This window comes from Dermochelys coriacea, chromosome 1 (genome assembly GCF_009764565.3).
Source record: "Dermochelys coriacea isolate rDerCor1 chromosome 1, rDerCor1.pri.v4, whole genome shotgun sequence".
Classification (NCBI taxonomy): domain Eukaryota; kingdom Metazoa; phylum Chordata; order Testudines; family Dermochelyidae; genus Dermochelys; species Dermochelys coriacea.
The window spans coordinates 228,726,219-228,745,009 of NC_050068.2; the positions used below are offsets into that span (position 1 = coordinate 228,726,219).

The window sequence follows — 18,791 nt, forward strand, 5'->3', positions numbered from 1 at the left end:
ACTGGAGGAACAGAGTAAGCAGACGGAGGATGGAGGTGAGCAGGAATGGAGGCAAATGTTGCTGCTGGATTTAATTTTTCTGTTAAGTATTGAACAACTTCAGGGTTGGAAACATGATTGGAAATTGTTCCGCACTCATACATCTAAGAGGTATTGAGGCAAGCTGCTGTATTGCCTCTAAAGGGGAAGGAAATACACAATCTTCCAAGTCTCCCCTTCAAAAATCAGACTGTTCCCGTAACGAGTAAGAGCTGTTTTATGGAAGGGAAAGTTTTATAGGCATTTTTTGAGCAGCAGCATGGGCAATGCAGTGCATGGTAGCAAGGGCCCTAAGGTAAAAGGTGATGAAAATGAATGACTTAATGATAGTCCAAGATTGATCCAAGGTTTACCCTGGCACAGAATCTCCGTGGTTACAGTTGCACACAGGAGGTAAGTGGCAGCAACCAGCCCTTCATCCAGTGGCCTGAAGATTGCTGTGAACGGCAGCCACCAAGAGGAACTATTGAGTTGGGAAACACTCTACCACCACAGCTTCCAGCAAGGTTCCTGTGGATCTGATTAAAACTGCCTTCCTCTGGCAGCACCTCTGAGGGAGGGTGGTGGTGGAAGCCCTGCATACCTCAAAGAATGGAGTATTCCTCTTCTTCCTACTGCACAACAGCTCTGGCTGGTGATTCACCTCTCACTGATCTTGGCTTTATACAGGTGTAACAGTTTCTTTTTAAATAAGGCCAAAAGAGGCCATTACGGTCATCCGACAAGCTACATAACACAGATCGTAGAATGAATGTAATTAATTCCCACATCTAGTCCAAAACGTCTACTTAAGATGTAGCATATATTTTAGAAAGACATTCAGTCTTGATTTAAAGACTTCAAATTGATGGCAAATCCACTAGCGCTTTAAGTAAAGTTATTCCGATGGTTAATTTTACTCACTGTTCTTTTAAAAAAAAATCCTTCATATTTCTAATCTGAATTTGTCTAGCTTCAAATTCCTGCCACTAGGTCTTTGTTTGCTATGTTAGAGTGGTCTAGTATCCGAAATCTTCCCATAGAGGTACTTAGATCATGATTAATGATACTTATTTTCTTAAATCAATTGAGTAACTCCCAGTGTGGGAGGAGAATTGGGTATCTGGCCTCATATCTTGTGTGCATCAGCGTATATGAATCCAGACCAACCACTGAGAGGTTTGTGGGGAATACAGACACTCCCATCTCATATTTCTTTGAAGTGTGCTATGTATCTTAAATGTGAGTGTTCAGCAAATCAAGCCTTTCATTAAGCATGTTTAGAGTTTATGCCTCAAATGCTCACTTGAGAGAAAGCTGTTCTGTTTTCAGAATTCTCAGTTGGAGAAGTCATAAAAATGTTCCTGAACAGTGAGCTTTGACCCATGTCCTAGTCAAAAAGCAAACAAGCAACTCTGTTGCCATCAACAGTGGCTTAAAAAATTGCATGTAATATAGAATCCTCCAATAGCTGTGAAATGAACTACAGGTTGTTTGCACCTGAAGAGACATCACTCTGCTTTCTATATTTCATGGGTATAATTGCCTTTTCCACCCATTCTGCTGTTGTAAAATTGGCATTTTCACCCACCCCTTCTCATAAGAGACAGAAAGCGAGAGAAGCAAAAGGAGCATGAAACTCCCCATGCTTATACCCTTTCCCCCAAATATCACTAGAAAAGTCACAACTGGGCTCAGAGATGTGTGAAGAAAAAAGATAGGCTGAAATTCTGAATGCTAAAATCTTCAGAAATCTCTCCTTTAATTCCTGTGTTGTAAAGGGTCATGTGCTAAATATAAACCTTTCCAGGCAACCCAAGAAGAGAAACAGTCAGGGAGCTTGTGATTAGAAAAAGCTGTGATCTGATACTCTGATGGCAGATTACAAAGTGCTCTGTATCATAAATTAAACAGTCATTGTTTTTAACACTCAAACTGCTTTGAATTGAGGTAGGTGGCTTTAGATAACATTTCATCTTCCACTGTTGGCAGGGAGGGGAGAAATAGCCCTCTTTATTTCATTTGGAATGTGTTACAAAATTGGCATTCAGGGGAATCTGCTCTCAAGTGAAGAGATTCTCTCCTCCTATAGAGCTGCAGCTGATCTGAATGTACACTGAGCATGGATTAAGTTGATCAATAGGCTGTCAGTTTGAAATCTATTGTTGTTTCTCCTCAGCTCCATCTATGGTGACAACTGACTTGCTAACAGGTAATGTTATTTATACTACTTTTACCTCATCTGTACAATGAAATATCACTTTGGAAAGGAATTCATTTTGGTTTAAAGGCACAGACATTCCTCACCTTTAAACAGTGGGCTACTCATTTTGCCTTTCAATGTGTTAATAGCACTTTAAAATGTAATGATCTAGTTAATGTTGAATGCCAGAGAAAATCCTATTGACAGAATTTTGAGATCCACATTAAGACTAAATAGGACTCAAATGGTTATACTTCAGGAATTATTAATTTGTACATTTTAAAAGCTCTCATATGTTTTAATATACTCTCTCATATGTTTTAGAAACATGCCTGCAAGGTCCTAGTATTAAATCAAGACACCTAGATTTTTTTATTACTATTTTTTAAACCAGTTCAGTAATGAATTTGGATTGCTCTGTCAGGAAACCATCTGTCTTTCCCCACAGGATAATGTGTCCCTGAAAAACAGCAACTGTCTCTGCCCTTGTTCTTTTACCATAATAAAAAAAATTAAACTAAACATAGTGATAACACCACATGTATTTATTTAAGTCACTACAGTTAATTTGTTTCCAGGAAGCACTTTTTGGAAAGCCACCAGAATTACAGTTTGGGAATTGAGAAACCAGCAGCCTGTGAAAGAAGCAATAACTCCTACATGTAGTTCTTGGTTGCTGAAATGTTAGGGTTTACCAAAGAAGACAGATCTATTTATCATAAATTAATTGCTGAAGAGGCTTACCTCTTGAAACACTACTATATTCTACCCTTCCAGGAAATGAATGTTGAGCCAGAGAGAGATATACATCCATAGTCTCCAAAGGGTTATTTTTATTGTATTGAGCAGGAACATAACTTCCTAATCTCCATTAATGTGCAAAAAAGCAAAGAGGAAATATTTATCTCAAACACTCTCACTTAAACCATAGCAGAGCATTGAGTTTTAAGCTTTTGCACTTTTTTTAATGGACCGCTTTTTGCAAAGGGCAAAATTAAATTCTGCATGAACTATAGATTAACATGGCTATTCTAATAGGAAAGGTTTGGTTTTGTTGGACTGAAAAAAGTCACAATTCTCTAATGCTCTGGAGCTTGCTTATCCTGTGATACATGAACATTTCCAAATATTAATTACTGTCTAAAAGGATTCTTTACCTAATCTTTAAAAAGGATTTTTTTTAAGGCAAGAGGATTAATTTTGATCCACATTTCCCTGTGAAAGAGGAGATCATTTTATTAAAGCATTTTGGAAATCCAGGATTATTTCTGTTCTTGTAATGTGAATGCTGAATGTTCCCTCCCCCCTACTGAACCTTCTGTTGATTGATGGCAAGAGACCCCTTGAAGTGCAGGTGGATTCTTCCAACTCTGATATAAGCTATTTTGTTTGTGAATTTAATACATAAACAATCATTATTCTAACAGGCTACATTAGAAAGACCATTCAATATACAGAATTTATAAGACTCTTGTAAGTAAAGATGAGGTGCATTCTGATTTGTAGATATACGTTCTTGGACTATAGGCATATAGTCATATCTAAATGGGCAGTACAATTGTCACTTGTCCTCCTTGCTGAGACTATAAGGAACACAACTGGATATGGAAATGAGGGACTAACTTGCCCCCTCTGATAGTTGTATTGTGGTAGTGCCTAGCTGTCTCAGCCAGCATTGAGCTCTGTTTGTGCTAGGTGCTGTCCCTGCCCCCCAAAGCTTACAATCTATATTGGCAAGATAGACAAGTGGCAGGAGAAAGGAAGTACGGATGGGGAGCAGAGGCGTGGCAACATTGTGACTTGCCCATGATGACTCGGGGCATCTGTGGTAGAGCAGGATATTGAATCAGATTCAGCTCTATTGACTTGAACCCAGAATTTCAGGTAGTGCTTTAACCACAGGATCATCCTTCCTCTTGCTAGGGCTTCAGTTTCCATGTCTGCCAATCTAGTACTTTTCCCCCTCTGTATATAATTTACTAAAGCAATTCAAAAAAACAATTGAAGCATGTTTTTTTAGTTAAAATGGTCTCTGTGCAAAAGCAAATGCAAATTGCTGTCTCCCTGGCTCTCTTCTGTGGCCAGTAGGAAATGCCCTTGCCAGTTCTTGGGAGTGGCTTGCCATCACTTCGTCTGGAAATGTCAGAAAGGGAAGGCCAGCCCTGCCAACCAGCAAAGAATTGCTTCTTCTTTCCACTCTTTGTCTTCTGCCTGGTGTTTGGAGTTGTGTCTCTAACAGTAACAAATATTGGCCCTTGTCAGGTGACAAGTGTATGTTGCCTTTAGAGCTCTGACCCAGATTATGTGAGTGGGACCAAGACACAAAGTTTCAGGTCATGGGAACCTGCTAGTTGATGGGCTATGTTATCTAGCATGATAAGTCAGGTCCATGTTTTACTACCAGAAACTTACAGAATGTCATGTTGAGGTTTCGTAGGCATTTTCCCCTTTCCAAACCATGGGATGGGAGTAGCTTGGTGTATCTAGCTGGGGTAATTTATTTACAATACTAAGCTCTGCACCGGGCATTGTTATAGCTTTATTAGGTACGTGATTTTTGTCACGGGTATTGGGCAAGATTCCCTTGTGGTGGTTATTGGACGTTTTAGTTTTAAAAAAAAAGAAATAAATAGGCATAGAGTAGAGAGAGTTTCCCCCCTATTTTACATCTAAATATTCCCCCAGCTATCATGAGAAATGTCTGCTTTCCAGTTATCTCTAATATGGAGCCAGGCCTCGCAGTCAAGCACTTTGTGGTCCATCTAGTGTGAGGCCTGACAACAACATTTTTATTTATTTCCATGAACTGTATCTACTCGACATAGCTCTACCTTCCTAAGTCTTTATGGGGTATCTTGAATTGTCTCTAGAAATTACTGCAGTAAGGGTTTTGCTGTTTTAATTAAACATCAAGCTAAAGGGTAGTATTTTAAAATTGGAAATACTGATTCAATACTATGGTGACATTTTCAGATTCTGTCATTATCCGTGTATTTGGTATTCATTTATAATTGCCCTAAAAATACAATGGTAGCAGCATCTAATAGGATAGCTGATAAATTCAGTAACTTTAGCAAGAAGCCCATGAGCCCTTGAAACAAAGTCTTAACAATGTGAAATACACCTGGCTATGCAATGTGCAGCCTTCCTCGTTTGTCAGATAATTCTAAATACCATGCTGCTTCTTGTCTTACTTGCTATCATTGAAAGTCTGCCTGTGCCCCAATCCTGCACATATTTAACTTCAGTAGGATTACTTTTGTGCTTAAAGTTAAGCACTTGCTGAAGTGCTTTGCTGGATCAAAGCCTTAGATATACATTTATTAAGTCTTTTTAGCAGACTCTGGATTTGGGATGGTCTACAGGTATAGCTCATAAAGAAAAGGTTGGATTTATTTTAAATGTCAATTTAGTATGTCAGTGTTTGACACCACTGGAAGGCGAAGGCTTCATAACCACAGCCTGTGTTGTACTCCATGTAGTGGCTAAGCAGACTGTGACAGGTTCCCCACAGGGTGCCACCTGGAACTGGGGTACCACTGAGTCTCCTGACCTATCAGCCTGTGCTCCCTCTAACACTGTACTGCTGTAACAAGCTACAAAGCTTTCCAGCCTGCATACATACAGGTAGGGACACACCCATCTGCAGTTACAAGCAAGCTCTCTGACCAGTCCCTGCATGGGAAGCTGCTCCCAGCTCCTCAGGCATGCACCCCTTCTGAAGTATAAACCCAAAATAAATAGGCATAGAGTAGAGATAGCTGGGGGAATAATTAGATGTAAAATTATCATGAGAAATGTCTGCTTTCCAGTTATCTCTAATATAGAGACTAGGGAACTGTACAGCGTAAATTCATAAAATTTGCCCCCTTCCTCAATGTGGAGAGGAATATGCAACAGTCTTTTGCCCCTGAGTTACGATTCCCATACACTGGTTTAGATACAGCAAAAACAAGTTTATTAACTACAAAAGATAGATTTTAAGTGATTTTTAGTGATAGCAAACAGATCAAAGCAGATTATCTAGCAAATAAACAAAAAAAACCCCTCAAACTAAACTTAATATATTAAATAGATAGGGTGATAATCTGCTATTCATATCCAAAGAGATAATACAAGCAGGCTGCAGATTCTTTAAGGGCAAGCTGCACTTTATTTACAACTTGGAATACCCAGATGTTCATTCACAGGCTAAAAATCCCTTTAGTCTGGGTTGAGCACTTCCCCCAGTTCAGTCTTTGTTCCTCAGGTGTTTCCAGGAGTCATCTTGCATTGGGAGCAAAGAATCCCAGATGATGTCACTCCCTGCCTTACATAGCTTTTGCATATGGTGGGAACCCTTTGTTCTAAAAGCTGGGTTCCCAGAGAGGTCTGTAGAAAAACACTGACATCCCAAAATGGAGTCTAGAGACGTGGTCTCATCACATGTTGTAGTCTTATAGCAGCCATCACTCACAGGCTGTTTGGAGCATTCACAGGAAGGCTCACCAGGTGAGAGATAAGCTTTTCCTAGGGCCTATTGTTTTTCCCTAATGGCCCTTCCCCACTCACTATCTAGAATGAAAACATCTTATCTAGTGAGCGTTACCCAGGAGTAACTACATTTGAAATACAGATACACAATCAATATTAATAACTTCAGATACAAAAATGATACATGCGTATAAATAGGATAATCATACTCAGCAAATCATAACCTTTCCAATGATATCTCACATGACTTGTATAAAATACATGCTGATTATATCACAGTGATATTATATGATTGTGAAGAATGGGGGGTGCAGTGTCACAAAACCACTGGAAGGTGAAGCCCTCTTCATAGCCATAGCCTGTGTTGTACTCATGTTGTGGCTAAGCACAGTTCCCAGTCTTCCCCCTACTAGCATGCCTCAACACTGACCAACTGGAGACATCGCAGAGGGAGGGTGTGAGGAGTTGGCTGATGTGATTGCAGAGCCATTGACCATTATCTTCAAAATTCGTGATGATCGGCGGAGGTCCCGTATGATTGGAAAAAGGCAAATATAGTGCCCATATTTTAAAAAGGGGAGAAAGAACCTGGGGAGCTACAGACCAGTCAGTCTCACTTCAGTCCCCAGCAAAATCATGGAGCAGGTCCTCCAGGAATCCATTTTGAAGCACTTGGAGGAGAGGAAGGTGATCAGGAACAGTCAACATGGATTCACCAGGGGCAAGTCATGCCTGACCAACCTGATTGCCTTCTATGATGAGATAACTGGCTCTGTGGCTATGGGGAAAGTGGTGGATGTGATATATCTTGACTTTAGCAAAGCTTTTGGTACAGTCTCCCACAGTATTCTTGCCAGAAAGTTAAAGAAGTATGGATTGGATTAGTGGACTATAAGGTGGATAGAAAGCTGGCTAGATTGTCGGGCTCAACAGGTAGTGATCAAGAACTTGATGTCTAGTTGGCAGCTGGTATCAAGCGCCGTGCCCTAGGGGTCAGTCCTGGGGCTGGTTTTGTTCAACATCTTTATTAATTATCTGGATGATGGGATGAATTGCACCCTCAGCAATTGATGACACTAAACTGGGGGGAGAGGTAAATAATCTGGAGGGTAGGGATAGGGTCCAGAGTGACCTAGACAAATTGGAGGACTGGGCCAAAAGAAATCTGATGAGGTTCAACAAAGACAAGTGCAGAGACCTGCACTTAGGAAGGAAGAATCCCATGCACCTCTACAGGCTGGGGACTGACTGGCTAAGCAGCAGTTCTGCAGAAAAGGACCTAGGGATTATAGTGGATGAGAAGCGGGATACGAGTCAGTAGTGTGCCCTTGTTGCCAAGAAGGCCAATGGCATATTGGGCTGTATTAGTAGGAGCATTGCCAGCAGATTGAAGGAAGTGATTATTCCCCTCTATTCGGCATTGGTAAGGCCACACCTGGAATATTGTGTCCAGTTTTGCCCTCCCCCCTCTACAGAAGGGATGTGGACAAATTGGAGAGAGTCCAGCAGAGGGCAGCAAAAATGATTAGGGGCTGGGGCACATGACTTATGAGGAGAGGCTGAGGGGTTATTTAGTCTGCAAAAGAGAAGAGTGAGGGGGGATTTGATAGCAGCCTTCAGTTACCTGAAGGGGGATTCCAAAGAGGATGGAGCTAGGCTATTCTCAGTGGTGGCAGATGACAGAACAAGAAGCAATGGTCTCAAGTTGCAGTGGGGGATGTCTAGGTTGGATATTGGGAAACACTGTTACACTAGGAGGGTGGTGAAGAACTGGAATGGATAACCTAGGGATGGAGATTCCACTACCACCTGAGAGGTTTTTAAGGCATGGCTTGACAAAGCCTTGGCTGGGATGATTTAGTTGGTGTTGGTCCTGCTTTGAGCAAGGGGTTGGACTAGATGACCTCCTGAGGTTTCTTCCAACCCTAATATTCTATGTGGCTAGCTCACAGGGACAAGAGATGCAGTAAACAGAGGCCAGCTGCCAAAAGGCCACTTTGGGGCTGCAGCTTTTTGTATCTGCCATAACTGAAGGGTCAGCTGTCAGAAAAGCATGCTGGGAAAAGTCAGGCGACTGAGGAATTGTGGTAGTGGTTGTCAGCAGCTATAAAGAAAGGTGTTTTAAAAGAGAGTTTGTGTGTCCTTTTTTTGTGAGCAAGGGATCTAGATGTAAGACATAATCAGGTTCTCCAGGTCGGAGAACAGTGTTTGAATAGCTCTTCTTTTGTTATTGTTCTGTTTCCAGAGTATATTAAAAACTGAGGGGCAATTCTGACAACTGCTGCTTCCTGTGCTTTTTCTATCTCCACTATGTCATAGAAGATATTTTAATCTAAATCTCTGAGTTCTCTGTGATTGCCCAAGTGCTTGACAGTGTTTCTTTATAAACTCTGTGTATGTGTGTGTGTGTGTGTGTGTGACACAGAGAGAGAGGGAGGGAGAGATGATGCAATAGGGTCCAGTCTCGGCTCACAACGTGTAGGCCACCGACCTCTTAATGCCATTTCTCCATACACATGGATCAACAAAATTACTTGATTCAGAGTGGCCTTGACATTTGTTGTTCCCTTAATCTGTCTCCATGAGAGAGAGTGTGTATACGCTGTTTGTGTACATACGTGTCCCCTGTAGTGCACAACACACACTTTTATAGCTGCTTCGGCAGCAGCATGCTCCCCATTTAAAGGTGCAGAACAGAGAAAACAGGACAAAAGATACTATTGACATACATCTCATCCAGTAATTCAGTGTTCTCCACTTTCAAAACATATCTCTGATAACTTTAATCACGCACAGTTTTACATTTAAAAAAAAATCCAAAATAACACATGAGTAGTAAATAGGGAGCTAAGACAGGACTACCTGAAGGAACGGGTAACACATACCCGCCTTCCCTGGTAAATTATTACATGTAACAAAAGGGTGGGTGTCAGGGCTTGTCAACCTGGTATCTTAGTCCACACAAGCAGGGGAGTAAGCTCTACTGTGTACTCCTGTGTCCTGCACTAACTGGCTGGCATTCACTAAAAGTGCACTCGTGCATGACAACATAGTATTGCATGAAACAGGATTATGTGAATGAGCACTGGGGAACTTTGAGTGCACCAGGGTCCATACATGCCAGTTAGTATGTGATATGCTTGTGCACATTAGAACTGTATCTCATGCAGGCTAAGACACCTGGTAGACAAGCCCTAGGATTCACCTAGAATTTCTTCTGAAGATATATAGGATTTTAAAAGGTGGAAGACATGATGGGCTAGATCACGGTCTCCTGTCCTTAACATTTCATAAGTACTTAAAGTAACTTCTTGTGCAACAAATACAAGGGTCAGACTATCCCCAAGAAGAAACAAAGTAACCTTGAGCTTTGAAAAAACTTGGTATCCAGCAGGATGAGTCCTGAATGTTATCACTGCAATTTTAAATGACTTTATTGGTCATACAGTACTTTCCAGAATTGGAAATGGGAGAGCTTAAGAAATAGGAACTGCTGCACTTTCTAATATTAATTTGCTCTTGCATATCACCTTTCTTCTTCTAAGGCTGTCAATGTGCTTGATAGTCCTTAATCAAAAATACATTTTGCCAGTGTCTGTAGAAGGCAACACCAAAGTTCTAGATAATTAAATATGTATAATGCAGACCTCATTTAAAATTAGAACATCAAAACCCAGGATGTCTATTCTGAATAAAAGAGTCTAAAATCATGATAAAAAGCACAAGGAGACAGCCCCTTTTATAAGGCTGATCTGTTCTGTTCCAGTTTAGATGGGTGCAGTGGGACTCCCCTGAAGTAGGTGGTATTCAAAGTTACCAAGAACAATTTTGTGCAGTAAGGTACAAGTCAGTGTGAGTAAAGGAATCAGTATCTGACCCTCAGGCTGACAACACCCCCAGCTCTACCTCTCCAGGTGGCTGAAGTTAGGTTCCAAAATTCATACTTGGACAACTAAGTAGATATAGACCGATGCCTTTGAAGCATCTGTGGCTCCTGTTGATTTTGATAGGACTTGAGGTTGCTCAGTGCCTCGAAAGAGAGACCTGCCTTTCAGGTGTCTAAATATAGATTTTTGGAGTCTAATTTCTTGAGGTTTGGAAAGTTTGGCGTGTGAATTTAGAATAAGCAAGAAACTTGGCCAGGAGTATTTTGAAAACAGTGAATTTTCTTGGGGTTTGAAGGAGCCCACCACAAAAGGGAATTTTTAATAGTTAAAGAAGAGTAGATCTTTAAGTGTGGCCTGCAGGGAAGTGGCAGGATATAGGCTGTAACACTCTGCTCTGTTTTTCTGAGTGTTTACATAGCTTTAATTAAGAAGAGGAACATTGATGCCTCTAATAAGAGCTCCTTGTAAAGAAGTACACTCAGGAAGCCATTTGCAGCACACAGCAACTTTACTAGCTCTTCCACCTGTAAAAGCAACTGGAAGTGAGGTGGAACTAGTCATCTGCCTCCCCTAGAGGTCACTGCCACAGAAGAGGAAGATGAGGAAGCATGACCTGTGTGAGATCTGCTTGCGAACTGCAGGAGCCACCAGTAGGAAACAAATATCAAGAGGGAAAGGGGAACCAGGCAGTATGTGGAAGGGAGGAAGAGATGTCAGGGAAATAGTTGCAGGGGATGTGATAAATGAAGGTGGGGGGAGCTCCCTTTTATGGACACCCAGCCAGCCAGTTCGCTATAAAGCCAGTTAGTAGCTGTTTGCTACTTGCTTTATCTGTAAAGGGTTAAAAAGTCCATATGTAAAAGGAAGTGAATGGGCACCTGATCAAAAGAGCCAATGGGAAGGCTAGAACTTTTTAAAATTGGGAAAAAAACTTCCCCTTTGTTTGTCTGCCTGTTGTTCTCTGGAGAGATGGGACAGAGCAGAGACAGGTCTGGAACTATGCTGTAAAAACCTTTGGCCCAGGTATGGAAAATCATCATATCATACCTAGAAACTACTCTTTTGAAACCCCAGATAAGTAAATAGATTAGGAAATGTCTAGGAAGAGACTATTAGGTTTATCTCTTTGTTTCTTTATGTCTTGTGGACTCCTTTGTGCTAACCCCAGGTGCTTTTGTTTTGCTTGTAACCTTTAAGCTGGACCTCAAGAAGCTATCTTGATGCTTAATCCTTTTTAATTGTTTTTTTAAAACCTAGAAAAAAGCCTAAGTTCCAGATGTATTTTCTTTTTTTGTTTTTTAATAAAATTTACCTTTTTAAAGAACGGAATTGGATTTTTGTGTTCCTAAGAGGTTTGTGCACATGTTGTTTAATTAGCTGGTGGCAACAGCTAATTCCTTTGTCCTCTTTCTCAGCTCTTCCCGGGGGTGGGGGTTTGTGAAAGGGCTTGAGGGTATCCTACAGGAAGGAATTCCCAAGTGCATCTTCCTGGGTTCCAAAAGGGGTTTCTTTCCCTTGGGTGGTGGCAGCATCTACCCATCCAAAGTCAGAAAAAAGCTGTAACCTTGGAAGTTTAATATAAGCCTGGAGTCACCAGTATTAATTTTTAGAATCCTTTCAGGCCCCTACCTTCTGCACTTGAAGTGCCAGAGTGGGGAATCGTTCTTGGCAGGGGAGGAGAGTGAATGGCAGAGTAGCATGTGCAGGGAACGTCTGGGGAAATGAACTAGAGAGACATGTGAGAGGGATTAAATACAAATCAAAAGGAGACCATGTGATCAACCTACTGTAAATTATAGTCACAGATCTCCCAATGACTTGTTGTGTGTGTGACGGGTTGGATCTCAGAAACCCCCTGGAGGTTGCCGCCTGATGTGCCAAGACTACTTCTGCTCCTGCTTTCCTGCTTGTCAGTTTAGGACTTCAGTCCCCTTCCTCGTTTGAGCGAGACCCGCTAGCCTGCTGCAAATCCAGACCCAGGTCTGAACCACGTCCCCTAAAAGCTGTAGGCTTAACTGAAAGCAGCTTACAGAAGTGTTCCTGTCTCCTACACTCAGATGCCCAACTCCCAATGGGGTCCAAACCCTAAATAAATCTGTTTTACCCTATATAAAGCTTTACAGGATAAACTCCTAAATTGTTTGCCCTCTATAACACTGGCAGAGATATGCACAGTTGTTTGCCCCCCCATCCCCCCAGGGATTAATACATACTCTGGGTTAATTAATAAGTAAAATGTGATTTTATTAAATACAGAAAGTGGGATTTAAGTGGTTCCAAGTAGTAACAGACAGAACAAAGTGAATTACCAAGCAAAATAAAAGAAAAGTCTAAGTCTAATACAGTAATAAAACTGAATACAGATAAAATCTCACCCTTGGAGATGTTTCAATAAGTTTCTTTCACAGACCGGACACCTTTCTAGTCTGGGCACAATCCTTTCCCCTAGTACAGCCCTTGTTCTAGGGGATTTCTCATGGTGGCTGCTTCTCTTTGTTCTGTTCCACCCACTTATATATCTTTTGCATGAGACGGGAATCCTTTGTCCCTATCTGGGTTCCCACCCCTCCTTCTCAATGGAAAGCACCAGGTTAAAGATGGATTCCAGTTCAGGTGACATGATCGCATGTCACTGTGAGACTTCATTACCCACTTGCCAGCACACAGGTATACAGGAAGACTTCCAAGTGTGAAACAGAGCCATCTACAGACAATTGTCCTGGTTAATGGGAGCCATCAAGATTCCAAACCACCATTAATGGTCCATATTTTACATAATTACAATAGGCCCTCAGTTATATTTTATATTTCTAGTTTCAGATACAAGAGTGATGCATTTATACAAATAGGATGACCACACTCAGTAGATTATAAACTTTGTAATGATACCTTACATGAAACCTTTTGCATGAAACATTTTCCACATTATATTCACACTCATTAGCATATTTTTATAAAATCATATAGTGTGTCACAGTGTGGTGGGTGAATAGAGCTGGGTGAAATTTTGACTGAAACAGTTTTTTGGCAAAAAATGCAGGTTCACTGACATCAGAATATTTTGCATGGTCGTGCTGATTTCACCAAATTGTTTTGGCCAAAAAGAAATCCTGAAAAATCAAGTTTCAGAGTAGCAGCCGTGTTAGTCTGTATTTGCAAAAAGAAAAGGAGTACTTGTGGCACCTTTGAGACTAACAAATTTATTAGAGCATAAGCTTTCGTGAGCTACAGCTCACTTCATTGGATACATTCAGTGGAAAATACAGTGCGGAGATTTATATAGAAAGAGAACATGAAACAATGGGTGTTATCATACACACTCTAAGGAGAGTCTTAAGCCTACTTAAGATGAGCTACTACCAGCAAGAGGCGCGGGGAGGAAGAAAACCTTTAGTAGTGATAATCAAGGTGGGCCATTTCCAGCAGTTGACAAGAATGTCTGAGGAACAGTGGGAGGGGGAGGGGAATAACATGGGGAAATAGTTTTACGTTGTGTAATGACTCATCCATTCCCAGTCTCTATTCAAGCCTAAGTTAATTGTATCCAGTTTGCAAATTAATTCCAATTCAGCAGTCTCTCGCTGGAGTCTGTTTTTGAAGCTTTTTTGTTGAAGGATAGCCACTCTTAGGTCTGTAATCGAGGGACCAGAGAGATTGAAGTGTTCTCCGACTGGTTTTTGAATGTTATAATTCTTAACATCTGATTTGTGTCCATTTATTCTTTTATGTAGAGACTGTCCAGTTTGACCAATGTACTTGGCAGAAGGGCATTGCTGGCACATGATGGCATATATCACATTGGTAGATGCACAGGTGAACGAGCCTCTGATAGTGTGGCTGATGTGATTAGGCCCCATGATGGTGTCCCTTGAATAGATATGTGGACACAGTTGGCAACGGGCTTTGTTGCAAGGATAGGTTCCTGGGTTAATGGTTCTGTTGTGTGGTATGTAGTTGCTGGTGAGTATTTGCTTAGGTTGGGGAGCTGTCTGTAAGCAAGGACTGGCCTGTCTCCCAAGATCTGTGAGAGTGATGGGTCGTCCTTCAGGATAGGCTGTAGATCTTTGATGATGCGTTGGAGAGGTTTTAGTTGGGGGCTGAAGGTGATGGCTAGTGGCGTTCTGTTATTTTCTTTGTTGGGCCTGTCCTGTAGTAGTTGACTTCTGGGTACTTTTCTGGCTCTGTCAATCTGTTTCTTCACTTCAGCAGCTGGGTATTGTAGTTGTAAGAATGCTTGATAGAGATTTTGTAGGTGTTTGTCTCTGTTTGAGGGGCTGGAGCAAATGTGGTTGAATTGTAGAGCTTGGCTGTAGACAATGGATTATGTGGTGTAGCGCACGAAAAGTTATGCTCAAATAAATTTGTTAGTCTCTCAGGTGCCACAAGTACTCCTTTTCTTTTTTCTGAAAAATCAAAACATTTTGTTTTGACACTTACAAAATGTTTTGATTCTATGTGAGTTTCAATTTGAAGTTCCCTTTAATTTTACTTTAAAAAATTGCTCTAAATCGAAATGAAATGTTTCATTTGACACACAATACATTTTTGATTTTTTTTCACAATTGCCAGTGAACTGAAAAAGCCATTATTTGTCTGTGTCTCATCTTGAACTCTCTGTTCTATCTAGGCTCTTTTACCAGGACAGTGGTAGCTGAACCACTAACTGGTAGGTCACCGACTCTGTGCCTCAGCTTCTCTCTCTGTTAAATACTTTCCATCTTGAAGAGTTGTAGAAATATTGATTTGTAAAGTGTTTTGAAGACACAGAAACATTTATAGACCTGCTAAGTCTTGCCAAAACATTTATGTAGATGAGTTGAACAAACTTGGCAACAAAGATATCTTGTTTTGCATCAGTCAGTGATAAATCATATTAGACATTTCTGATAACTGGGATAATAAAAAGTCTTTTTGAATGAATTGGAATAAACCAGCACCGCTCAATTCATTTACATTCACTCCACTCTGGGGCTCTGGTAAATTGTTAGTGAGAATATAATTTCTGTATGTTCACAGGCTAACTCTCTCAAAACCAATTTCTTTAGCTGATATGGGATCTTACACTACAGCCTAGCAACTTTGTTGTGGGGGAGTTGCAAACTGGTAAAGCAGAACAGACCTAAAGGAATGTAACATGGGATTGTGACATAGCTGTGTTATTAGAACATTAATGTGAGATGAAGAACTAATGGGAAGAGCTTTTAAGAATTCCAGCAAGGGTAACTATTGCAACATATGCTCCCAGACTTTAAAAATGTTGTGTATGTACAATTTCATGAGGACTAGACCTGTATAAATAATGATTAAAATCCAATCAAATTCATTCAAAAACCCTTTGGATTTCAGTGTACAACTCCTATCTCATTGCTTTAAGCTGAAACTTTCTTTTAAAAACAACCTTCAAATGGTGAGGAGGGTTTTTTTTGGAGGGGGGGGCGATTTTTTTTTGTTCAGTTAGTAAATGAGAAATTATTATTCCCTTAAGGATCACAGACTCATTATAATGGCAGTTATTCTGGAGGGAACGGCAGCAAACAACCTGCTGTTTATAAATAATGGCTATAAGACAATTAATGCTCATTTAACTTCCATATTAATGACTTGGTACTTTAAAGCTGACATGACCTAGCTACTTGAAATGTAACCATACTGTCCCCTTTTAAATTCAGAACCTCAAGAAAGCCTGGTATGAATTACAGTACATACTCTAAGGACCATTAAAAAATAAAGATGGTGACCTCTGGAGATCTCACAGTACCCAAAAGGAAATAATCTTACCTTTTTAAAAGTTTATTTCGTTAGTGTAATATCAAATGATTGGATTTATTGAATAGAAAAATATCAGAATAGTTAAGACAGCGTTATGAGAAGACTGGCCAATGTTTACAAAAATGGAATATCAGGCCTTTTAATACTATGTCTGTTTTAGAAACATCCTAGGTGTTGCTATACTTAAGACTTAGTGGGCTGGATTCTCATTTACTCAAGACCAATTTACACTGTTGTGGCAGTGAAGAGTAGACTTAAAGTAAATGTACATACAACCAGATAGACTCTACACTGCCAGAATAGTGTAAATGGGCCTTAGTGTAAATGAGAATCAGGCTTACAGGGTGATTTTCAAAGGCACAAATGATGGGTGCCAAAGTCCTGTTGGAAAATAGTAGTGAATCTACTGTTTTCTTAAATCTTTTTATATTTATTTTTGATGCACGTAAGTGTACCTGGAACACACAACAAACAGCAACATACACAAAGTATAAAATTAAAGCTACATGCAAGAGGAGATAACATGCAGTTGGTCACAATTTATTAAAAATAAATAAAAGTTATTCATAAATATTTGAATAAATGAGAGTAATACAACTTTATAAAGAATGTTTGGCATATAGTTAAGATGCACGTTTTCAATGATATAATACAATAAATTGGGCACATTCAAGTTACATTTAATGTGATCCAATGAATATCATCACCAAACTGCCACTTCAGCTCAGTCATTGTATCCTGAATCCTGAATTTCTGGTGTACAATTAAAGTTCCATTTGTGCAACAAATATCTCTTGGTAGAAGAAAAATTTTGGACAACCACTTTTAGAATCTCTGTGTAGTGGCTGATATTAAATAATGGTCATACAGGAGGATGAATTGGACATTTCTGAGCAAATCAAAATTGTGCATCAAATAAATGAGGTATAATACAGTCTACACCAGTTTTGGGGCTTGATAAAATGAGTTTAAATTCCCCCCTATATTGATGATGTGTGCATGTCATGTGATCTTAGTCTTCCCAATGTCTCCTGAGTCCATCATATGCTGTGAAATATCTTTTTATAATGATTGAGCTTTAGCTTCCTTTTCTGTTAGTTTTATTATGGTGTTGGCTAATGCAACCCCTCCTGCAAAAAGACCTTTTTTGCTCCAGAATGGTTCCGCTGCACTGCGCAGTGTGAAGGGGGGGGTCTGGATGAGGTGAGTCATGCATGTTGTACGTGCTCCCTAAGTGGTGTAGAACCCCTGAATGGGTGCATATAAAAGGCAGGCCAGCCATAGTCTGGGCTGGAGAAGAGATCAATGTTGGGGCTGGAGGATTTGCTATTTATGAGTGGTGTCCTGTTCCCACTCCTCGGAAAGGAGGCTGCCTGAGGACGTGCATTTGGTCAAAGTGGTTTCTATGAAGTAGTACTGCATATGATTTGGAACCTGGGATTTTCAACTTCACACAGATTTCCCTGTGGTGAGTTAGGCTGAAGATCTGGACTAGTCCCTTAATTCATAGCATCTTCCCACACTTTAGGGTTAAATTGTACTTCTAGTTCATTTTCACCATCCATTTTAAGTTTGTTTTATCTGGATAAACCCAGCCAACTAGTAATAAATAAGTCTTGTCTGTTGCATGTGCCATTCCTGAAATAGAAACAAGCGAGTTCAGACATGTAGGCACTAAGATGGGCTATCGGCAAGCTGCTGATAAAATAGTTCTTGGTGTGGTGATAATCCAACTATATCTTTTTTACTATTGAAAGGAGGATCAAATGTTCATCTACACATAAATACAATCAATTTAACGTCAAAACTCTAACTTCCCAAAAGAATGAATATCCATACATTTGTAGCTTTCATTCTCCAAAACCCGGGAATAACTATATGAGCACCAATGTGATGGTACCTAAATGTATACCAAATTCTAAATTGCTGTGTATTTCAATTCTGGGTTCCTTGCCTCTTGGATGTGATCAGTAGGCTTGAGACTTTCTGAGTATTTCTCCCTTTTTTGCATTGCTTGCTGTTAAACCATATCAGAATTAAGGGGCCCACTGTATACATGCACCCTCTATTGGCATTGCACTGAAGTCCATGGGAATAGAACGTAAAGGGCCTGAGCCAATCTTTGAAGTCTGTTGAGATTCCTTCCATTAAATCCAAATGGCATTGGATCAGGCCTCTTCAGCAATCCTATGATCAGGCATCAGAAGTTCTTGACTCCCAGTTCTGTGCTCTTAGCATTAAAGAATGCTATTGTGTAGCTAACGATATCTACTGCCATAATCCAATAAGGTAGCTATTTCACACCGTTAGTGCCGTGTTCTGTATACTTTTCTTGACTTGTTCTATTCCCTACTTCAGTTCTGTAAAATGGTGCTATGGGAAATGCTAGTGTGGCTTAGTTGTCCTTAAAATAGTACCTTTTGAAGTAAACATTTGTAACT

The 18,791-nt window shown here is 40.3% G+C and overlaps 1 protein-coding gene across 1 annotated transcript in view; it reads left to right on the forward strand.

The window, feature by feature from the left end:
* Window positions 1-2,116: 2,116 nt before the first annotated feature.
* The window catches only part of SHISAL1 (shisa like 1), a 274,691-nt gene continuing 258,016 nt past the window's right edge, over window positions 2,117-18,791 (forward strand). Inside the window, exon 1 of the mRNA XM_043515578.1 lies at window positions 2,117-2,230. The gene's annotated coding sequence lies outside the window, so the exon portion shown is untranslated. The remainder of the gene's footprint in view (window positions 2,231-18,791) is intronic.